This window comes from Mesocricetus auratus, unplaced genomic scaffold (assembly GCF_017639785.1).
Source record: "Mesocricetus auratus isolate SY011 unplaced genomic scaffold, BCM_Maur_2.0 Super-Scaffold_100676, whole genome shotgun sequence".
Taxonomy (NCBI): domain Eukaryota; kingdom Metazoa; phylum Chordata; class Mammalia; order Rodentia; family Cricetidae; genus Mesocricetus; species Mesocricetus auratus.
This window is the reverse complement of record NW_024429266.1, coordinates 37,158,282-37,177,404: the sequence shown is the minus strand read 5'-3', so window position 1 is coordinate 37,177,404 and position 19,123 is coordinate 37,158,282. Positions and strand designations below refer to the sequence as shown.

Genomic DNA, 19,123 nt, shown 5'->3' with positions numbered 1-19,123 from the left:
GACATTAAAATTAAAGTTATAGAGCCAGCCGTTGAAATCTCAGCACTCTGGAGGTAGAGGTGGTAGGTCTCTGTAAACGCAAGGTCAGCATGGTCTACATAGTGAGTTTCAGGATAGCTAGGGCTATGTAGAGAGATCAAACAGGAAACCATTGAAGAGAAGGGTGCTCTCCACAACTGATGGCTTTTGGGGATGGGGTGGGGAAGAACTCACTTTTCATTAAGGACTGACCACCAGGAGTTTGACCATGCTCCAATGATTATATGGAAAACACAAATTGAACTTGTTTTCTTTTTAATCTTTTTTTGGTGGGGTGGGGAGACCATAAGGATAGGGAGTCATGCTTGGGAGGCTTGGGAAACAAGGGTGAATGGGAGGCATTATGTGAAATTACCAAATAATCAAAAATATTATGTTAAAAAGTCAAACAGAGCAAGAATTCCAGAGCTAGAAAATCCCCAAGTCCCAAATCTAATGTGCATTGTTTATAGATGGGGTAATCCAAGTCTTGAGAGATTAGGGTCACGACTGGAGCCGCGAAGCAAATGAAGGGTAGGTCCGAGAAAGGTCAGCAACTCAGCTCAGTTATTTTTATTTATTTTTTTAGTTCAGTGTGTTTTTCTAGTGATTCTTAATGTATGGCTCCTGGAATTCTTGCTTCCTAATGGCAATGTATCCATAGCCCACAGTGGCCTCAAACTTGCAGCAATCCTCCTGCCTCTGACTCCCCAGTGCTGATCACAGGTGTAAGCCACCACGCCTGCTTCCATGTGTGCTTTGTTACAAGTCACATTTATGGTTCATCACATCAGTAGTAACACCCCTTCTGATGGCAGAAAGCTTCTCCTTGGGTTTTAGTTACCAGGCTGCAGGTCTACTGTTGGAGATTAAGATGGCATCCTTTTCATTTCCTTTTTGGTAAATAAGAGTCCCAGTTCAGCTTTGCTCTCTGAAGCTGCCCCTGGGCTAGTAGGTCACATTCTGGATATTTATCCAATGGTAGCAAAAACATGGTTTTCACATACTCAAAATCAAGGAGTTCATTCTCTAACCTAGTTCTCCTCTCTATTGGTCCATAGAGGGGAGCAGTGATTCTGTATGACACTAGATTTGCAACCTACAGCTGCTAAGCACGTGGAAGTCCTGAAGAGGAGGTCAGCGAGGGCTAGGGTGGTCAGCAAAAGCTTTGTGTACTAGCTTTTAGATGGAAGGATATTGGTCCAGTGAATGGGAACCCTATGCCAAGGAGTGAGATAGAGATGTGGGAATGATCACTGACTTTTCATGAAGAGAGGGCAGAGCGGATGAATGGAGGAGGAAATGGCTTGGTGAAATGGCTCCTGGTTCCCCCAAGGGAGGATTATAAAGGAGACATCATAGGAAATGGGACTGCAGAGAGATTTTTGGCAAAGCAGCGGCATGAACACAGTTACAAAGGATCACTGATTTTTTTTTGTATGCAGAGTCAATCAGAGTACTCATACTGGAATCTTAGGGAGCAGACATTGCATCCCAACTGTCAGATATAGCGGTAAAGCATCGAGACTGTAGGTGTCCCGGGATAGGTGGAAAGCAGGTCACAGGTAAAGGCATTTCAGAGGACTCACTGATGCATGCCTTATGCTTATGTTGTCCTAACCTAACTCCACATAGTGAACACCAAGTTGTTTTCTTTAGAACATTGTGATTTATAAATGTTTCTTTCTGAGTATCTCAATATTTATAACTTCCTCATTATTTTATTTCTTTTTCAAATGCCCAGTTTGGATAAGGAAAGTCTAAGATTCTGCATGTATTTTGTATCTTATGTTTGCAGTTTTTGTGCAGTGTTTTGAAATGTCTGATTGCTGTGACTTTCCCAGTAAATGGCCGATTAGTCAGGGATGTCAGGCTACAAGAGCACTTAGATGATGTTGAGTGATAGAAGTTTATGGCTAGAATTCACAGGAGTAAGGCAGTGTGCCAAGTGCATGGTGATGTCACAGTCACCCTGGGTCCCAGTCGATCAGTCCAGAGCTTCAAAACGGAACCCATAGGAAGACCAGCCTGGACCTAGGAGCAATGGAGCAGTTTGACATCATTCAAGTTTGATTCTGGTTACCGCGGAGGCACCTGGGGTCCTCTTTCTCTGTGAGAAACCCCGTTCTCATCCGGAGACCACTGTCACACTCACAATTTCACCCCTGGGTTTTCTCCCCAGTGTACTGACTCACTGTGGCTCAGAGTTCTCCATACTGAGTAGCCTTGGTGGTAACATGTTTTCTGCAGCAATCAGCTGTGTCTGGCTTGACATCTCTCATCACAAATGACATAAACCACAGCAATTCAGACAGAAAGAAAAGCCTGGGGACACTTTTTCTCATCAGGGGTCTGTGGCAGACACCCAGAACTTTCTGTCTAGTTTAGATGAACACAGACAATGGGATCTGATGGAACTGTGCATGGAGAGTGGGGAATAGAGCCACAAACTCTTACTGAGTCTAAAATTACAAAGAAAACTAGATCTTAAAAAGACACTATTCCTGCCTAAATTGAGTTCACCACCAGCTTCTGCTTAGCTCAGAATTAACATTTTTTATTCTCTTCTCTGCATTCCAGACAGGAAATTACTGTTACAAAACACACTTGGTGAATATCTTAATTGTAGGTGTTCTACTGTGGTTGCTATTGGATATTTGATGCCAACCGCTGCCCCCACCCCCAAGTCAAGGATTTATCTAAATGAACTTGCCTGAGGATACAGTAAACAACTAAGCAAGGAGTTAGCAATTCACTTAGCTGCCAGCTCCAAGATGATCTGTGGTGACTGCCGTGCTGTGTACATTTGGCTTTCTGGAGTGGCTCTTGAGTCGTTTTGAGTTGAGAAAGGATTCTAAGATGCCGCCATGTGCGAAGGAAAAAGTGTTAGGGGTTATTAGTGACAACTACATGGGAACAGAAAAGAGGCAAAGTGCCATGAACTGGATTCTTGGCTGCCTTGTGCCTTATACTCTCCTCACCCCAGCCCCCAACTCCAGTCAGCCCAAACACCCTCTTCCTCACCCCCTCCAACGTACAGCTGTTGGTTTGAAGATGTCACTGCTGTCTGGCTTCCTTTGTGTCGCATTTGAGGTCTATGTCCACATCCATCAAGCCCTTGTGAAATCTCTCTCCCTTCACACTGCCCCAATTTTAATCTGGTGTGCTTCTCTGTGTGAAGGTGTGTGTGTGTGTGTGTGTGTGTGTGTGTGTGTGTGTGTGTGTGTGTGTTTAGAGGCCAGAGAACAACCTTGGGTGTCACCCTTTCTGAGTGACATCCACCTCATTTTTAAGGAAGTTTTTTTTTTTTCAGCAGGCTGGACCTTAACTGTTGGGCTAGGCTGGCTGGTTAGGGAGCACCAGGGGTCTGCCCATCTCCTCTCCCCCAGCAGGGTTCCCCAGCATGGATAACCACCTCCTGCATTTTGTCTGTTGTTTGGCTTTGTTCTGTGTTTTTTTTAATTGAATTTTAAAATGAAAATATAATCACATCACTCCCCCATTTCCCTGTATCTTTTCCAGTCTCTCCCTTGTCCCTCCACTCCCTCTCAACTTGATGGCCTCTTTTTGGTTGTTATGATTACATATATATGCAGAAGTACACAAATAAGATGTTCTAATTGGTGGCTTTAGTGTTGCTAGCATGTATATGCCTTCGGGGCTGACTATTTGTATTGGTTAACCAATTAAGGGGCTCATCTCTAGAAGCTTCTAACTCTCCTAATATTGGGGTTCAACTAAAACTGATATTGGGGTTCAACATGAAGATCAGGGAAGCAAAGCTGCAGGTCACTAGCTCTTGCCTCAAGCTGGGGCTGAAAGGGCTGATCCACGTATGAGCTCCTCACCAAGGCTCAAACTGCTGCATCTCCTCAGCGTGACTGGAGAATCCTGAGACTTCAATGTCTTCCCATCATCCTTGATACTGAGCCTTTCTCTCTTTAGTGTGGTTGGAGAATGCATGCCTACACTGACTGCCTGATCCTTTCTTAAATACCTCTCATGAGTCCTGGGATTAAAGGTGTGTACCACCAGCTCCTAGCTTCTGGCTGCTTGGATTGAAGGTGAGTGCCGGGCTTCGGTGGCTTCTGACGGACTTTTCTTTCTGAATCCTCAGGCAAGTTTTAATAAATCATTAAAAATGTGTCATTACAGTTTCCTGTAATGGTTATATCTTCATTTGTTGTAAAGAAAGACTTCTTTGAGGAAGAGTGAGACCTACACTTATCTGTGGCTAAAAGGGTAACTTTTAGAATGCAGTTTGGAATTATGCCAGTCTAGTAAAGCAGTGGTAGCAGGTTCTCCTCTTAGATCTATGACCTCACTAGCCCTGGGTAGTTGGCTAGGTTTTCAGTAAGAGGAATGCTTTCCCTCCCCCTGAGTGAGTCTTATGTCCAATTAGACGGCTGTTGGTTACCACCAAGACAAGAGTGCCACTATCGAACCATTAGGGATATTTTATGTGTTGGTCATTGCTATAGCTCATTGGCACCACAGCTTTCCTTCACTTGCAGTTTACACGGTATTCTCTGGTACTATAGAAGCTAGACTGCAGGCAGGAGATTTTTTTTAACTGTGGGTTCTTGGAATCAGATTCAGGTCCTTGCCTTTGCAAGGCAAACACTGTACTCTCTGAGCCATCTCCCCAGGTCCCAGGCCAGGTTTTTCAGACTGGCAAAGCTATTGTCATTTAGAAGTGAGTTCATGGATTTCAACTAGATGCCTGGAAATGGGACCATAAATTAGTATACCCGTGGGAACCTCACCATATGTAGTTTAGGTATCCTCTTAGCCTTCTTGGTCTAAAACCTAAATTGCCATCAGTACCTCAAATTAGACTCAATGGAACTTATTCATATGAATCAAAGACACTGAAGAATGATTCATCCAACATTATAGTTTTTTTTAAACGTACTTTTTGTTGTTGTTCCTTGTTACTTTTTGAGCCTGGGTTTCTCTGCATAGCCCTGGCTGCCCTGGAACTCACTCTGTAGACAACTCAGACGTCTGCCTACCTCTGCTCCCCAACTGTTGAAATAAAAGGCATGCATTCCATGCTCTGCAAAAGTTCCCTGTTTAAAAGCAAAGTGCAGCCCTCTGATCTACCCAATTGTCCTTGTACAGAATCTCCATGCAAATGAGAACATGACCAGAGCATGGTTAGGTGACCACAAAACTAACTGCGTAATCTAGAGGGAGCTGGGTCACAGTGAGCCATCTTCACTCTGACTGCTTAACCCTGCCCAGCATCCCGTGTTCCTGCAGCACTCCCATCTTCTCTGGCTCTCATTCCAGGGGCTCTGTGATGAGCAGGTCTTTACCAGCCTCACAGATGTTGCTTCGTTCACTTTGCTCCGAGCAAATGTATTTTACTGTGAGGTGACTCTTGCAGGTTTGGAGGTTCCCCTTGTCGTGCCTGCCTAGCCTATGCACTAGTGGCTTAGCTGGTCTCACTGCCTCCAGATGCTGCGAGCTTATTTGACTTTAAAACCCTTTCATTTTTAGAGATTTATTCTTATTTTTAAGTATGTATATGTGGGGGTGGTTTAGGAGTGGTATGTACAGGCATGAGGGCGGTGTCCTTGGAGTCCAGAGGAAGAAGACATAGGATCCCCAGTGGCTGGACTTCCAGATAGTTGTGAGCTTCCTGGAATGCGTGCTAGGGGCTGAATTTGGATGCTCTGCAAGAAAATGTGTACCTCTAACCACTGAGCCATCTCTCAGGCCCTCTTAAGAGGCCCCTAACCCTTTCGTAACACTTCACATTGAGTAAGCCCTAGATGACAAATGCTTCCCAGGCAGTGTGCCACAAAGTCTCCAAGAATCTTGGGAAGTAGGTAACACATACGTTGCGACCTCCACCTTACAGCGCTATTCAAGCCCCTGAACCAACCTGCCCAGGGCTGGGCCTTGCTCATAGCTCCTGGGTTTGGGGCCCATTTTTCTCTGTACCTCTTCTCTTTTCACTGAAGACACTGATAGAGGTTCCCAGTCTCTGGATGGGAATTGAAAGAACTTAATGATAGTCTGCCAGCCGCCACCCAGATTCTTTATTCTGCCCAGTCATGTGCACTCATTCCCTGTCCTACTTGCTGTGACTTGGCAGGGGAGGAACCGAGAGGAAACGAGCTTAGAGTGCGCTCTGGAAGCCATCTGAGTGTCCTTCCCTGAGTTACATGGGGTATCAGCTTGGCAGGTCACCTTCTGCTGGCACTGAACTCAGGGACTCAAGAAGCAAGGGCGAGGGACAATTGACAGAGAACTGAGCATTTTCAGTGCAGGCTTCATTCCCATTTCCATTCAGGGCTCCTCATTAGGCCACTGATGCCCCATGGACCTGTTATTCCACTAGGTTGGCAGGGCCCCTGGTCCCATTAGCAGCAATGTGTACCAGAAGGGTTCCAGTGAGGGGAAAGAGACCGAAAGAACTGGAGTTTCTGGTTCAATTCTGAAAGAAGAGAATGAAAAGCCCATAAACTCCAGAAACACTTTTTTCCCTGGCTCATTCACATGGAAATGCCAATCAGATGATAATGGACAAGGGGGTGATAGACCTAGAAGCCAGAGTCAGAGAGACTCCAGACCTTCAGATGTGGGCCCTCTGTACCCACAGGCCTCATACCCTCTGAGTCACCACCAACTAACCAAAAGACTTTAATGAACCAGGCATGGTGGCACACACTTGTAATCCTAGCACTTGGGAGGTTGAGGCAGGGGGACTGCCATCAGTTCATGCCACCTTAGGGTACATGGTAAGCTGGAGGCCAGTCTGGGGTACATTGTGAGCTCAAGGCTAGCCCGGCTGCATAGTTAAATGCTGTTTTGTTTTTGTTGTTTGTTTACTTGTCTTTTTTTAAAAAGAGACTTTAATGTTGTATCTCTGGGCATTTGGTCGGAAGAACCACAAGTATTCCAATTAGTGAACTAATAAGCACTTAGGAGCCAAACCAGCCCTTCCTGGAGCACGTACTCCCAAGAACCGGGTGCTGAGAAAATTCTCCATCAAGTGCAAGAAAAGTCTTTGTTGTTTTCATGATATGGAGCAGAACAAAGTCAGCAGTAATGACATTGGCAGTGGCCATCGTAGATTCTCCTGAGGGGCATCTGTGTGTATCCCATGGGATGAGTTCAGGCTGGGCACTGAGTCAGTGCTGAGAAGGGAAGTTGTAGATCCAATTTCTTGAAACTCAAAGAGGCAGGTATTGAAATAGTGGGAGAGAAAGCATTACGGTCTCTGCTGTGACTACTTTGCTTATTATTAACCTGTAAATGCTCTGTCCTGAGCACAGCTCTGCAGATTCTGAGTGGGGACATCCAACCTGGGTGTTGGTACAGCCACTTTATTCAGCCATTGTATTCCCAGATATCATCACTCTACCCCAGCAGGAGATGGTGTGGCATACCCCTCCCATCTTACAAATGAGCAGGCTGCGTCTCCTTGTGGAGGCCTGCCTCGTGTCAGCAGAGTTAATGTCACACACAGAGCTCCTGGGCAACTACAAGACTTTCTTCCAAGAACTTACCTTCTAGGGAGATCTCAAGTTAACCATGAGGTTAGGATTAAAAAAGGAAGTAAAATCTGGGACTATAAATAACTTGCAGTTTGAAGACAAATTTTAGGATATATGAGCTTCCCAAAGAATCACCAGTTACCAAGCTATTTGCCTTTTTTAAAAAAGGATTTATTTTATTTTTATTTATGTGTGTTTCCGAGCATACATTGCCATGTGCCAGTACCCAAGGAGGTGGAAGAGGGTGCTGAATCCATTGGAGTTGGAGTTACAGGCAGTTGTGAATCAGCCAACATGGATGCTGGGAACCTAACTCAGGTCTTCTACAAGAGAAGCAAGTGCCCTTACCTGCCGTGGTGTTTGTCTCTCCAGTCTAAAGCTGGCTTTTTAATTTTTTTAATTTCTGAGAAGTCCTAAGCCAAAGCTTTCATCTCAGAAGACAGCCTGAGTAGTCAACACAACAGCGTCACGGTGTCCTGCAGCTTCTGAGGCTGATTCCCCACCCCAGATGTCATCTGATTCCCACCTGGTGTCCAGATGTCACCTTGGCTCTCACTGCCTGTCTGTCCCTCCTTCTGCAGGTGCCCCCCTGTTTTTTATTTCCCTGGATTAGGGCCTTTCCTCTTGCACTCTTCACCATGTTGTTTAAGAATATTTGTTAATTTTTCATAAGCAGTTTGAGTTTGTTGGAAACAAGAAAATAGAGAAAGGCATTGAATGAGCTTCCAAACATGAAATGTCCAACACACTCCAGAACTCTCATTTCTTTCCTAACCCTGGGCCCATCCAATGGGAATGGTACCGCATTTTATAACCTCAGCCTTCTAGAGCCCTGCTGGGAACCCAGGGCAGATAGTCAGTAATAAACACTAAGGCTCATTTCTTTTTGCATGAGTTTTAATTTTTCCATAATGTAATAGCGATAAGTTTTCAGATGGGAAAATGGAACATTCAGGTATTTGCTACTAAGGGATAAGAGGAGAACGTGGAGCTGCGAGGAGGAACTTGCCCTAGTGTGAGAAGACGGTAGGTAACTCTCCTGAGCACATGGCTGTGCTGTCCGTTTCCCTCAGCTCTCCAAGGTGCCCTCCTTTCATTTGCTTTTCTCCTTCTGCACTGACCTTCACTAGGAAGAATTGTAAAGTTCAGCCACGATTTGCCTCTGTTTTGCCCTGTGCTCCCTGATTCACACTTTTATTCACACTCTCGGTCCTCTGGGCTGACTACTGAGTTACTAAGAAATAGACATGGAGAGAAAAAAATAGAGTTCCTGGGATTCTTAGATGCTGTCTGGGATACATGTACACAGAGATGCTTTCCCGGTGTTGCTCAGATCAGATTAGTACGATTGGTTTCTGTACCATTCCTTTGTACTCAAATGTTGAGCCCAACTTCCTTAAGTGACACAGGTTGTTTAGCCCACATTTTCCAAAGCTTTTAAAATATGTTCAGCAATGACAATTTACTGCTAGTATGTAAACTGTGGACAATGACAGTGTAATTGGATTAAAAATATATTCCCAGATTTCTTATATCAAGCATCCGACCAAGCGACTAATCAAATATGAAATACATTTTATTATCGTACTAATTGAATCTAAAAGAATAACCTCCCGTGCCAGATATGGGTTGGCAGAGAGGCCTCAAAGGGCCCCAAATAATACAGGCTCTCACAACTCCTCTTGGTTACCTACCAGAACTAGTTGATAAGATCCCATTTCAGAAGATACCATGTGGATGCAAGATTTAGTGAGATCAAGCTAGGCCTGGGCTGGAAGCTTCCTGGCCCTGTGGTCTAGCTTCCATAGTGCTGGATGGTGGTACAGGTTGCTAGGGGGGCTGGGAAGTTTGGGTAAAGCCATCTATGATCTTACTCAGCTGTGATGTCTATGAACAGCCTGCTTGACAAGATGTACCCATTGGTGCAATAGTGGCACACATATAATGGGGGAAACCAATTACTCACTGAGTGGGTCTGAGGCCTGTTCCACAAGAGGGAATCCATGCCTAGTACTGTACATCTGGCCCAAAAGTCATGACTGAAGAAGTCATTGGATTTGGAGACAGGGATACCTAATGCTCATGTTTACCTGAACTGACATATCATCAAATATGTTCATACCCAAAGAGAAAGGCTATCCTCAAGCCTTAATCAGAAAACATCCTCCTTTCAGTGAATAAAGGCAAATGTACAGACTCATAGCTGCACAAGATTCTATTGCTAAAGTTGAGGCTTAGCCCTGAACAAGACATTTATACCATTTTCTCAGGGAACATTGTAAAAGAGGAACGGAATAAATGTAAGAACTGGAAGATAGGGAGAAGGGCTACCAAATACTATCTTCTAAGAACAACACAGCCATGGCAATCATGGCCTCACAGCATTTGAGTGTACCTACTGGCATTGGGTCCACTCAACAGTCAGATATGGATGGGAAAGAGGCCCCCAGACCTTACCACTTACTGCTGGCCTTTTAGCAACTAACAGATTTTGGGAAAGGGGAGGGCTAGTATCTAGCTGTGTAGCTACTGAACTGTTAGCCCACCAGGCTTTAGTTCTCAGTCAAGAGTCACACAGATGGCTTAGTTAAGCTTTGTGGGATGCAAAACCAAACCAAAAGTAATGAATAAGTGGGAATAAGTGGGAGGGAAGAAGTCAGGGAGTGGGGGACAACAACCAGATGCATTATATACATGTATGAATTATCAAAAGACAAAGCTTATTTAAAAATGTCAGAAGAACGCCCATTTTCACATTAGCTTTTTGAGCTGTTTGGGACAATTTTGGTTTTCCTGCAGCCCCTCTCTTCCACAAAGCAGTGTGGCTAGTCTGTGTTAGACTAAGTTTGTTGGCAAGTGAGAAACCAACAGATGTGTCCAGCCTCCCTCTCCCCCATCTGCAGGCCCTTCTGCCCTTTGACCTGGAGTCAATATCTCATTTCCAGCCCAAAGCTGCTGTGGGTTGGGGATCTACTTCAGAGCATGCCGTTCTACAGACCCTGGTGACTGGACTCTGAGATAAAGGAACCTTGAGTTCTGCCCCCTTTGCCAAGCATTTATCACCAAGCACTTATCACCAGGCAAGGCAAATAATGTTCGAATGTTTCAAAGTACTGCTACCCAAATTCCAGCCCAATCCAAATCACCTGGTTAAGTGTTTAGAGCGCTCATGCAGTCCTGGCATTGACGAGTCCTTGAAGCAGGTCAATAACTTCAATGAAAACAAGTGTAGGTCGTCCCATTTGTGGTATACAAGTGAAACTGAGCTATAATACAAGCTTTGTAGTAGAGTGTGTGTGTGTGTGTACCTACAATCTACTCCTTTAACAAAATATTTAATCAATTATTATTAGCTACAATCCTCACTGTACTCAGAACTATTTCTTTTTTTGTTTGTTTTTTTTTTACTTTGTGCATATGATAGCTTATAAACTTTGAAACCTTTAACCTACATCTATTTCCCTCCCTCCCCCAAGCTGTTTTTAAATGACTACACATTTAGTGGAGAACATGTGACATTTTCCCTTTCTTGTGTAGCTTGTTTCACTTAGCACATTGTACTCAAGGTTTGTCTGTGACGCTGAAAATGGCAGGATCTCCTGCTTTAAGGTCGCATGATATCTCTATGTTGCTACGTATAATTGTGTACATGTAAAAATTATATAATTTCTTAATATCCTTCTTCACTGAAGGAGACTGGTTGTTTCATGTTTTGTCTGTTGTGAATAATGCTACAGTGAACGTGGAGTGCAGCCATCTTTTCAATGTTTCATTTCTTTGGACATGGAAGTATGTATGTATGTATGTATGCATATATGTATGTATATATGCACGCATGCATACATACATGTACCAGAGTTGAGGTGTGCTCTGCTCGTTATCTGCTCTTTTTTAAAGTTAGTTTGGTGACCTCCATACCTTTCTCTCATGCTGTCTGCCTCCCATCAACAGTGCAGAGAACGCCCTCTTTCTATACCCACTACTCAGCACTCATTACTAATTGTACCAGTTCATCTTATCAAAAAGCTCAGTCTTATTCACATTTAAAAACTCAATATGTTTTAGATATTTATCTATGTTACTGCTTGTATTATCAGTTTTTTCCTTTTTGTTGCTGAGTAATATTCCTTGGTTATAATGCTCCATAATTTACTTATCAGTTATCTTGTTGATTGACATTTGGTTGTTTCTGTTTTGAAGCTACTATGAATAAAGCCTAGAAGAACATTCTTGAGTAAACAAAGATGAAAGTATTGGAATACAGAAAGTAAGTAACATTGTCAGTATTGGTGAAATTGGGCTAGTGAGATGGCTTAGGGGGTAAAGGTGCTTATGACAATGCCTGCCTAGCTGAATTTAGTCCATGTAAGAGTAGAGACTCAGTTCCCCCAAGTAGTCCTGTGATCTCCGTACATATGCTGTGACACACATATTCCCTTACACTCTCCCCATCTCCCCCTCTCTCTCCCTCCCTCTCTCTCTCTCTCTCTTCTCTCCCTCTCTTTCTCTCTCTTCTCTCTCCATCTCTCTCTCTCTCTCTCTCACACACACACACACAGAATTGATTGAACTATCAATGTTTGTCAAGCCCCTTTCTATAAATCTGCATATATTATTTTAGTTTGAGCATCCTTTTTCTTTTCTCCATCAAGTATTGTAAAACTTATTTTCCAGGATTTTCTCACATCCTACACAAAGACTTTCACGATTGCAGCAGTATCTGTAGAGCAATTTTAATGTGCAATGCGTATTGGTTATGCAATAGGTTCCTTGTGTTTTGCTAGAGTGGAAAGCCAACCTTTGTGTGCAGGAAACTCACAGTCTAGAAGTGAAGATGGTAGCTAGCAGTGGGGTGTACTCAAGATAGGAAACAAATGCGAATCTGTAAAGCTTTGCCAGTCTTGGAGAATTCTGCCTGGGACAGGGCCTCCCAGAGAAAGAGAACAGATAGTGATTCATCTGGACAGCAAGTGGATGCCCATGACTAGAACGTTAAGAGAGACACAGGGGATGCACCTTGGAGCCAAGACCTGGATCACAGAGGCCTGGAATGCCATTGTGAAGCACCTGAACTTTACCTTGTGTCTTAGGGTTTCTATTGCTGTGACAAAACACATGACCAAGGCAACATTTTATTTGGGAGGAAACACTTTATTTCACTTTACAGCTTATAAGTGTCATTGAGGCAAGCCACAGCAGGAGCTTAGTGCAGCAACCTGGACTTAAGAACTGGGGGGTAGCCCTGGAGGAGTGCTGTTGACTGACTTGCTGCTCCTGGCTTGCTCAGCCATCCAACACCACCTGCCCAGGGGTGGCGCCACCCACAGTGGGCTAGGCCCTCCCACACCAGTCATTAATCAATACAACCCCCCGCAGGTGACTCCTATGGAAGCATTCTCTCAATTAAGTTTCCCTCTTCCCAGATATATCTAGGTTTATGTCAAGTTGACAAAACCCTAAGAGCACATCTGGCAAATAATGCAGAGCCCCGGCTGCTTTTGCTTGTGAACAGACTAAATGCCCACCTTCGTTATGCACGAGCATTGTCTTGGGCTTGTTCTTGCTACTGCCTTGGGTTCCCCCATGGTTCCCGAGGTTTGAGCTTAAGTTCCTCTCTGCCTAATCTTCATGGTGAACTTTGTTTCTTAGTGATCTGTATGAACCCCAAGTGCTTGTCAACAGGTATAATAGGCGGCACAGTGTTGGTGGGTATTTGGGACAATGGATTAAACCATGACTTTCTAGAGACTGTGGCTACCATGTGTGTGATTGAAGAAGGGTAGAAGGCAGAGCTCAGTTAGAATTTCTGAAATCAAATATTATAAACAAATTCACAGATGACTATACACCCCTTGGCCCATTCCTAACCACTTCTGTCTCCCAAGCAGAGTGCCATGGAGGTGTGTCTGGGCTGCTCTGCAGGAAAACCTGCTTGGTTTTCTGAAGTCTTCTGGAATTTCCACATCATGAACAGATGGCATTGCTTTCATTTGAGATGCAGAAGACTTTGCATGTATTCAAACAGTGAAAGTTTGAGAAAATGGAGTATGGGTAGTAACTAGAGTGGGGACAGAACATGATATGTCAATAGAAAGCTAGACCCTATTGAAAAAAGATTTGGTGGGAGCCTGGGCCAGCAGTCTGGGCTCTTCCGGGTGTGTGGAAGATGGAGGTGAGTTTTCACAGGTCCTGGGCTCAGCTAGGGCTTCAATTATAAACATGGCAATCTCTCTCTCTTTCCTCTCTCCTATCTCTGTCTCTGTCTCTGTCTCTCTCTCTCTCTCTCTCTGTCTCTCTCTCTGTCTCTCCCTCTCTCTGTCTCTGTCTCTGTCTCTCTCTCTCGGATCCTGTTACATGCTTGGCCCCAAGAACACAGTAATGAAAGACCAGTCCCTGTCTGTTCCAGGGACTTGAGCACAGTGGTTAAGATAGACTAATAAAAGATTTGTATGGGAAGTAGAAGAGAGGAGTGAGGCCCCTGGCCACACCTAGCAGGGTCAGGAAGACTCCCAGGAAGGTGTGAGTAGCTGGCCAGAAGAGTGCGAATGAAGCAGAGTGAAGGGACAAGGCCAAGAGCATGGCTTGGGGACAGGACAAATAAGGTTCAAGGAATGAGGCAAATGCAGAGAGGTCATCTATGAGGCACGGCGTGGTCAAGGAGCTGAGCTTCAGCCTGGGGGTTAGAACATAATCAGAACACTCAGGAACATCTGCGCACATTATACAAGGTCACACAAATCACTTGCAAAACAAAGTGTGTCCTGTCAGTAAACAGACAAGGGTGTGTGAGCATTTGGTAACAGCACCACCCTGCCAAGATCAACAGTTCACGTGCACAATTACTCATTAACTGTAACACATATAGAAGAACATAAGAGCTGAGTACCAGGTGCTGGAAGCCCCATGACCAGAACTGTATTCTTGACAAAATCACCGCCACTAGGCTGACATCCAAGGTGAGCCCTCTGGAGGAAATCGTTGAATGAATAAACAAGTGACCAATCCGAGCACCCATTCAAAGACGTTATAGTTCCTATTGACATATCACCTTCCTTTTCCATAATTACTACCTAGACTCTACTGACTCACCCAGGTAAGTGGATCATTATCTCAGCTGGGTACCGCTAGGATGGAGCAGGGACTTCATCCTAAACATGTCTGCAAGAGTCAGGCAAATGGAGTGAGCACATGAGAGATCTGAGCTGTAGGACCATACGGAGTTTGGGAACTTGAGCTGTAGGACCATACGGAGTTTGGGAACGCTAGGAAATGGAGAACAGGAGTCATCTGAACAGGAACCAGCTGCTAGTCAACTAGAATCTAATCAGGACAAAGAAAAGATACAAATCTGTGTTTCTAGTCAGGTGACTAGTCGCTGTCTGAATTTCTTCTCACTCCGTGCCCAGGAACCAGAATGATCGACCTGGTATCTGCATAGAAGAGAAGGCATATAGGGAGGCATTTAGTAAGACACAGGCCCTCCCCAAGCTGCCTTTTGTGATGGACACGATGTTGACCTTAGTGATTTCTGTATTTCAGAGGGGAACACCACTGTTACCACAGACAAGATGGCCCACAGCGTTAGGGACACCCCTTCCCCAGTTCACATTTCTGGCAGCTCTCCCGCTCACCTGCGCACTAATCTCTGCCCTCGGGCCTGGACCAGGCTTCAGGACAGCTCTGCACCTAGGCTGCCAAGCCTGCGTGGCAGTTCCTGACTCCCTGACTGTTTGTTCTGCTAGAGGAGACAGAACACTGCACTGTGCTGGAATCCTGCTCCGCCCCCTTTCTGCACAGCTGCCTCCCCCAGCACATGAAAGCTGCTGAGCAAACAGAGAAATCAAAGATGATTATAGGCTGCTAGAAAGCCGTGTGCTTCCGCCTGGCTGCATCTGCCTGCCAAGCTGTTATGTAAGCCACAAACCCACTCAGGCCTGCCTGGGACGAAACAGATGCTGCTGACGGCCCTTCTGTGGCCTGCTCATCACCTCAGCTTCTCCAAACCCGGCCCCACCTGGAGTGCACCTGCCCCGTGGGAGCCTTGAACATCCTGTGACTGACAAGCCACTTGCATATTTGTTTTGGGGTTTCCCTGTCTCTGCTGTCTTCCAGCACACACACACACATGGGTGGGTCAGGGCCAAGAGTTGACTTTGGTCAGATTCCAAGTGACTAAGACATTTTACTTTGGAAAACTCCATTTCACAATCCAGGGGAGATGGTTGTTTTTCAGCCTCCTAAGTGAATAATTCACTTTGGCTGTTTAGACGCTGGGGCTGAATGAGTAACTCCTGGAGCCCCAGATGACCTCCTGGCTGGTAAGGGCCTGACCGAGCTGTTCTGATAACCAATACTTATTTCTATTTAGGGATCCTAGATCTGTCCCACAGCCCAAGGCACCTAAATGGGGTCAGAAGAGCTTTTCTTCCAGCATGTCCATGACTTGGTTAAATGTGCTGGTTTCTCTCTGCATCACAAGGCTAGGAATACTCTGGATTCTTGCAGCAGCCATACTGGAAATTAAATATCAGCTCCGCCCACATTCTTCATGTGTATGTATTCATGTGTGCAGATGTATGTTTGTTTTTGCATATGTGTGAAGTCCACTGTCTTCCTCTATCTCTCGACTCTATACATTGAGACAAGGTCTTGCAATTGAACCCAGAGCTCACACATTTAGCTTGTCTGACTAGTCATCTTGCTCCAGAGCACCCCAAGCTTCAATTTCTGGTCACTGGAATAACAAGTGGGCTACCTTACCCTGAGTTTATGTGGGTTCCAGGGATCCAAAGTCCAATCCTCATGCTTGCATGGCAAGAATTTTAACGGCTAAGGCACCCTCTTAGCCCCTAAATTCAGCATTTCCATTAGCCTTGTTATCGCGTCTGAAATGAGCTCCCAGGTCCACTAGTGCTGGTGTCCATTTAGGACTTAGACACTCATACCTGATTGGCACGGATGTCCATAGCCCAGCATGAGTGCTGAAATCTGCAGTATGGGGGCTTGAACTTTGGAGTTGGATATAACCTGTATTGGAAGCCATATGAGCTTGTGCTGTAGCTTGAACCTTGCTCTACAAGGACTGCCTTTGTTTTCTACATTATCTGTAATGCACAGGCTTCCAAGGGGTCCCATTATGATGCTGGTTAATGGCTGACTGTACCCATCCTTCACTTGTTCTTTCCTGAGAATACCCCAGTAGCAAGGAACTTGCATTGTTAGACTCAGTCTCTAATCTTGGTCCTCACTCTCTCATTACCACAGGAAGTGAGGGACTCTCACAAGCCAAGCCCCCTTCACAGCTGTTCAGCTCATTCTCTTTCTTCATGGATGGCCAAAGTGCCAGATCTAGCAACTGAGGCAAAAACCCCTCCTCGGAAGATAGCCAGGAAGATCATGTCCTGAGTCTAGGCATTTTGAACAAGTTGAAACCAAAGAAGTTTTCTTCTCTAGGTCCTAACTTGTAGATGATTTAACCGGTTCCTAAGTCCACGTAAGCAGACGTGTGTGGGGGTACAGCACTGAGAGACACAGCCCGGGAACTACTTTATTTAAGTACTGTCTGGCACGCTGAGATGCTGTGGAGGAGCCCCTACCCCCATGGCTGCTTCTAAACTGGAGTCCCCGCCTCAGATCCTGATGCTCTCCTCAAGGAAACTGCTCCTCACTGCACCTCACGATGCTCGGCAGGCGGGAAGTAAAAGATGAGCTTATGCAGGCCCTGGTAGCCTGTGTGTTGCAAAGCAGCTCTTGTACAGTTTTGCCTCAGAAGCACTTTATAACAACAGTGGCATGAAACAGCCAAGAGTAGGGATTCTAGAGTTAAGTCACTCAGATCCCAGTTCTGACATTCCAAGCTGTTACTCTTTCAAAGCCACATTTTATTTTTATTATTATTTCTTTTGTCCACAAGATAGGAGTGCTAACAGCACCTCCTTCATAGACTTCCAGTGAGAAAGCATGATGCAAAGTTCCAAGCACATGGCAGCAAGGCAGTGATGGTGGCCGTTAGCATCACAGCGGAGGCTCTTCTGACCAACCTGCTCAATGAGCTGGTCAATGAGTGTCTAGATTAACTGAGGGAAAAATAGCTTTCCCAACAAATACCAGTGTCAAAGGTCAGAAGGGAGAAGAAAAATAGTTATATAAGCACAAACTTAAGTGCTCGAAGAATTAGAAAAACAAGGCAATTATAGAGGCTACTGACGTAAAAAACCTGGGAGGAATTACTCACAGGTCTTTTTGCTTTGCCGTTCTCCTTGAAGGATTAAAATGCCAGTGACTGTTTTAAACCACAGATATCTCTACTGAGGAAAAATGGTGTTTCACGCTCATTAGGAACACTGTGGAGAGCCACCCTAGTGCCTGTCCCCTCCGCCTTCGTCAGCCCACGTCCTAATAGTGCAGGTGTGTGCAGAGTGCAATAATCAGACATGCCGGTGCTCTTCAGGGCCACGCCCCTCAGGCTCCACTCTCTCTGCCTAGGTGAATCCCCACAACTTCAGCTGATCGGAGCCATGCTGAAGAATGTCAAAGGCTTCCCTTTAAACAACGCAGCTAAAGTCAGTTGCAGATTAAGTGGTAACATGGATAGTTTTGGATGCTCATTCCCAAGTTTCTACGTGTGAAAAGATGTTGAGCCACTTCCCAGGCTTCACAATCAATGGGAATTGTACTCAAAACCCAAAAACAACATAACACTGCCACTTGTCCGTTGTCCCATGAGAGTGATCTGTAGTTTAAGCAGGTCCTCTGGGACTGAGAAAGGAGTTTCCAAGCAGCCTCCTTCCTTCAGCTATCCTAGGTGTTTTCACCTGCCCCGCCCTGCCCGTCTTCCTAAAGCTTATGATGGTACAATGGATACAGTCAAGGCAACACAAGAAAGGTATCTTCCTTGAGGTCACACAAAGCGTGGTCTTTAAAATTAGGATCCAAGCCCACGAGTTGGACTCTAGAGTTTAAGCCACTTCCTTCATCAGGGACACGGAGCATCTATTAGTGCTGTTGGCTTCCAGTCCAGAGGGATTGGCTCTCCCTGTGTGAGACTGAGCTGTCAAATCAGGTCTGTGTTACATGTACCTGTTTTCTCAGGCTGGAGCCCACCAGAGAGCCCGTATTGTTGAAGTAATTTAAAAAATCAAAATCATTAGTGTGTGTGTGTGTGGGAGAGAGAGATTGTGTGAGCACGTGGTGGGGGAGGGGCAAGCAGCAAGCGCCTGCAATGGAGGTTAGAGTACAACCTGTGAGATGATCCTCTCCTTCAACCTTCATGTAGGTTCTGGGGATGGAACTCAGGTCCCCAGGCTCATGCGTTGAGGGCTTCTACCCACCCAGCCATCTCACCAGCCCTCATTCAGGAATTATTTTATGTCAACTGATTCTCTAGCCTACTCACCCCATGAATTCCCCTGGGGCTAGGTAGGAAACAGGGTTCCAGGATGGGGAAGGAGGGATCTTTACATTTCACTGAATTGTAACATACCCTACCTCGGCATCCATTCTGCACCTAAGGACTGAAGTAGAAACCTCAGTGGCAATAATAAAACCACAGGACAGAAGCTCTGGAGCAGACTCCAAGTCTCTCCATGTGGATA

General features: G+C 45.3%; 1 long non-coding RNA gene across 2 annotated transcripts in view; it reads right to left on the bottom strand.

Moving 5' to 3' along the window:
* Nucleotides 1–19,123, bottom strand: part of LOC121136892 — a 39,600-nt gene that overhangs the window by 4,251 nt on the left and 16,226 nt on the right. The window contains exon 4 of one of the 2 annotated variants that reach the window (XR_005874079.1): nt 12,660–14,959. The exons of the other annotated variant lie outside the window; for it this stretch is intronic. This is a non-coding gene — a long non-coding RNA (uncharacterized LOC121136892). Of the gene's footprint in view, nt 1–12,659; nt 14,960–19,123 lie in introns of those variants that run through there. 2 annotated transcript variants of the gene reach the window in all.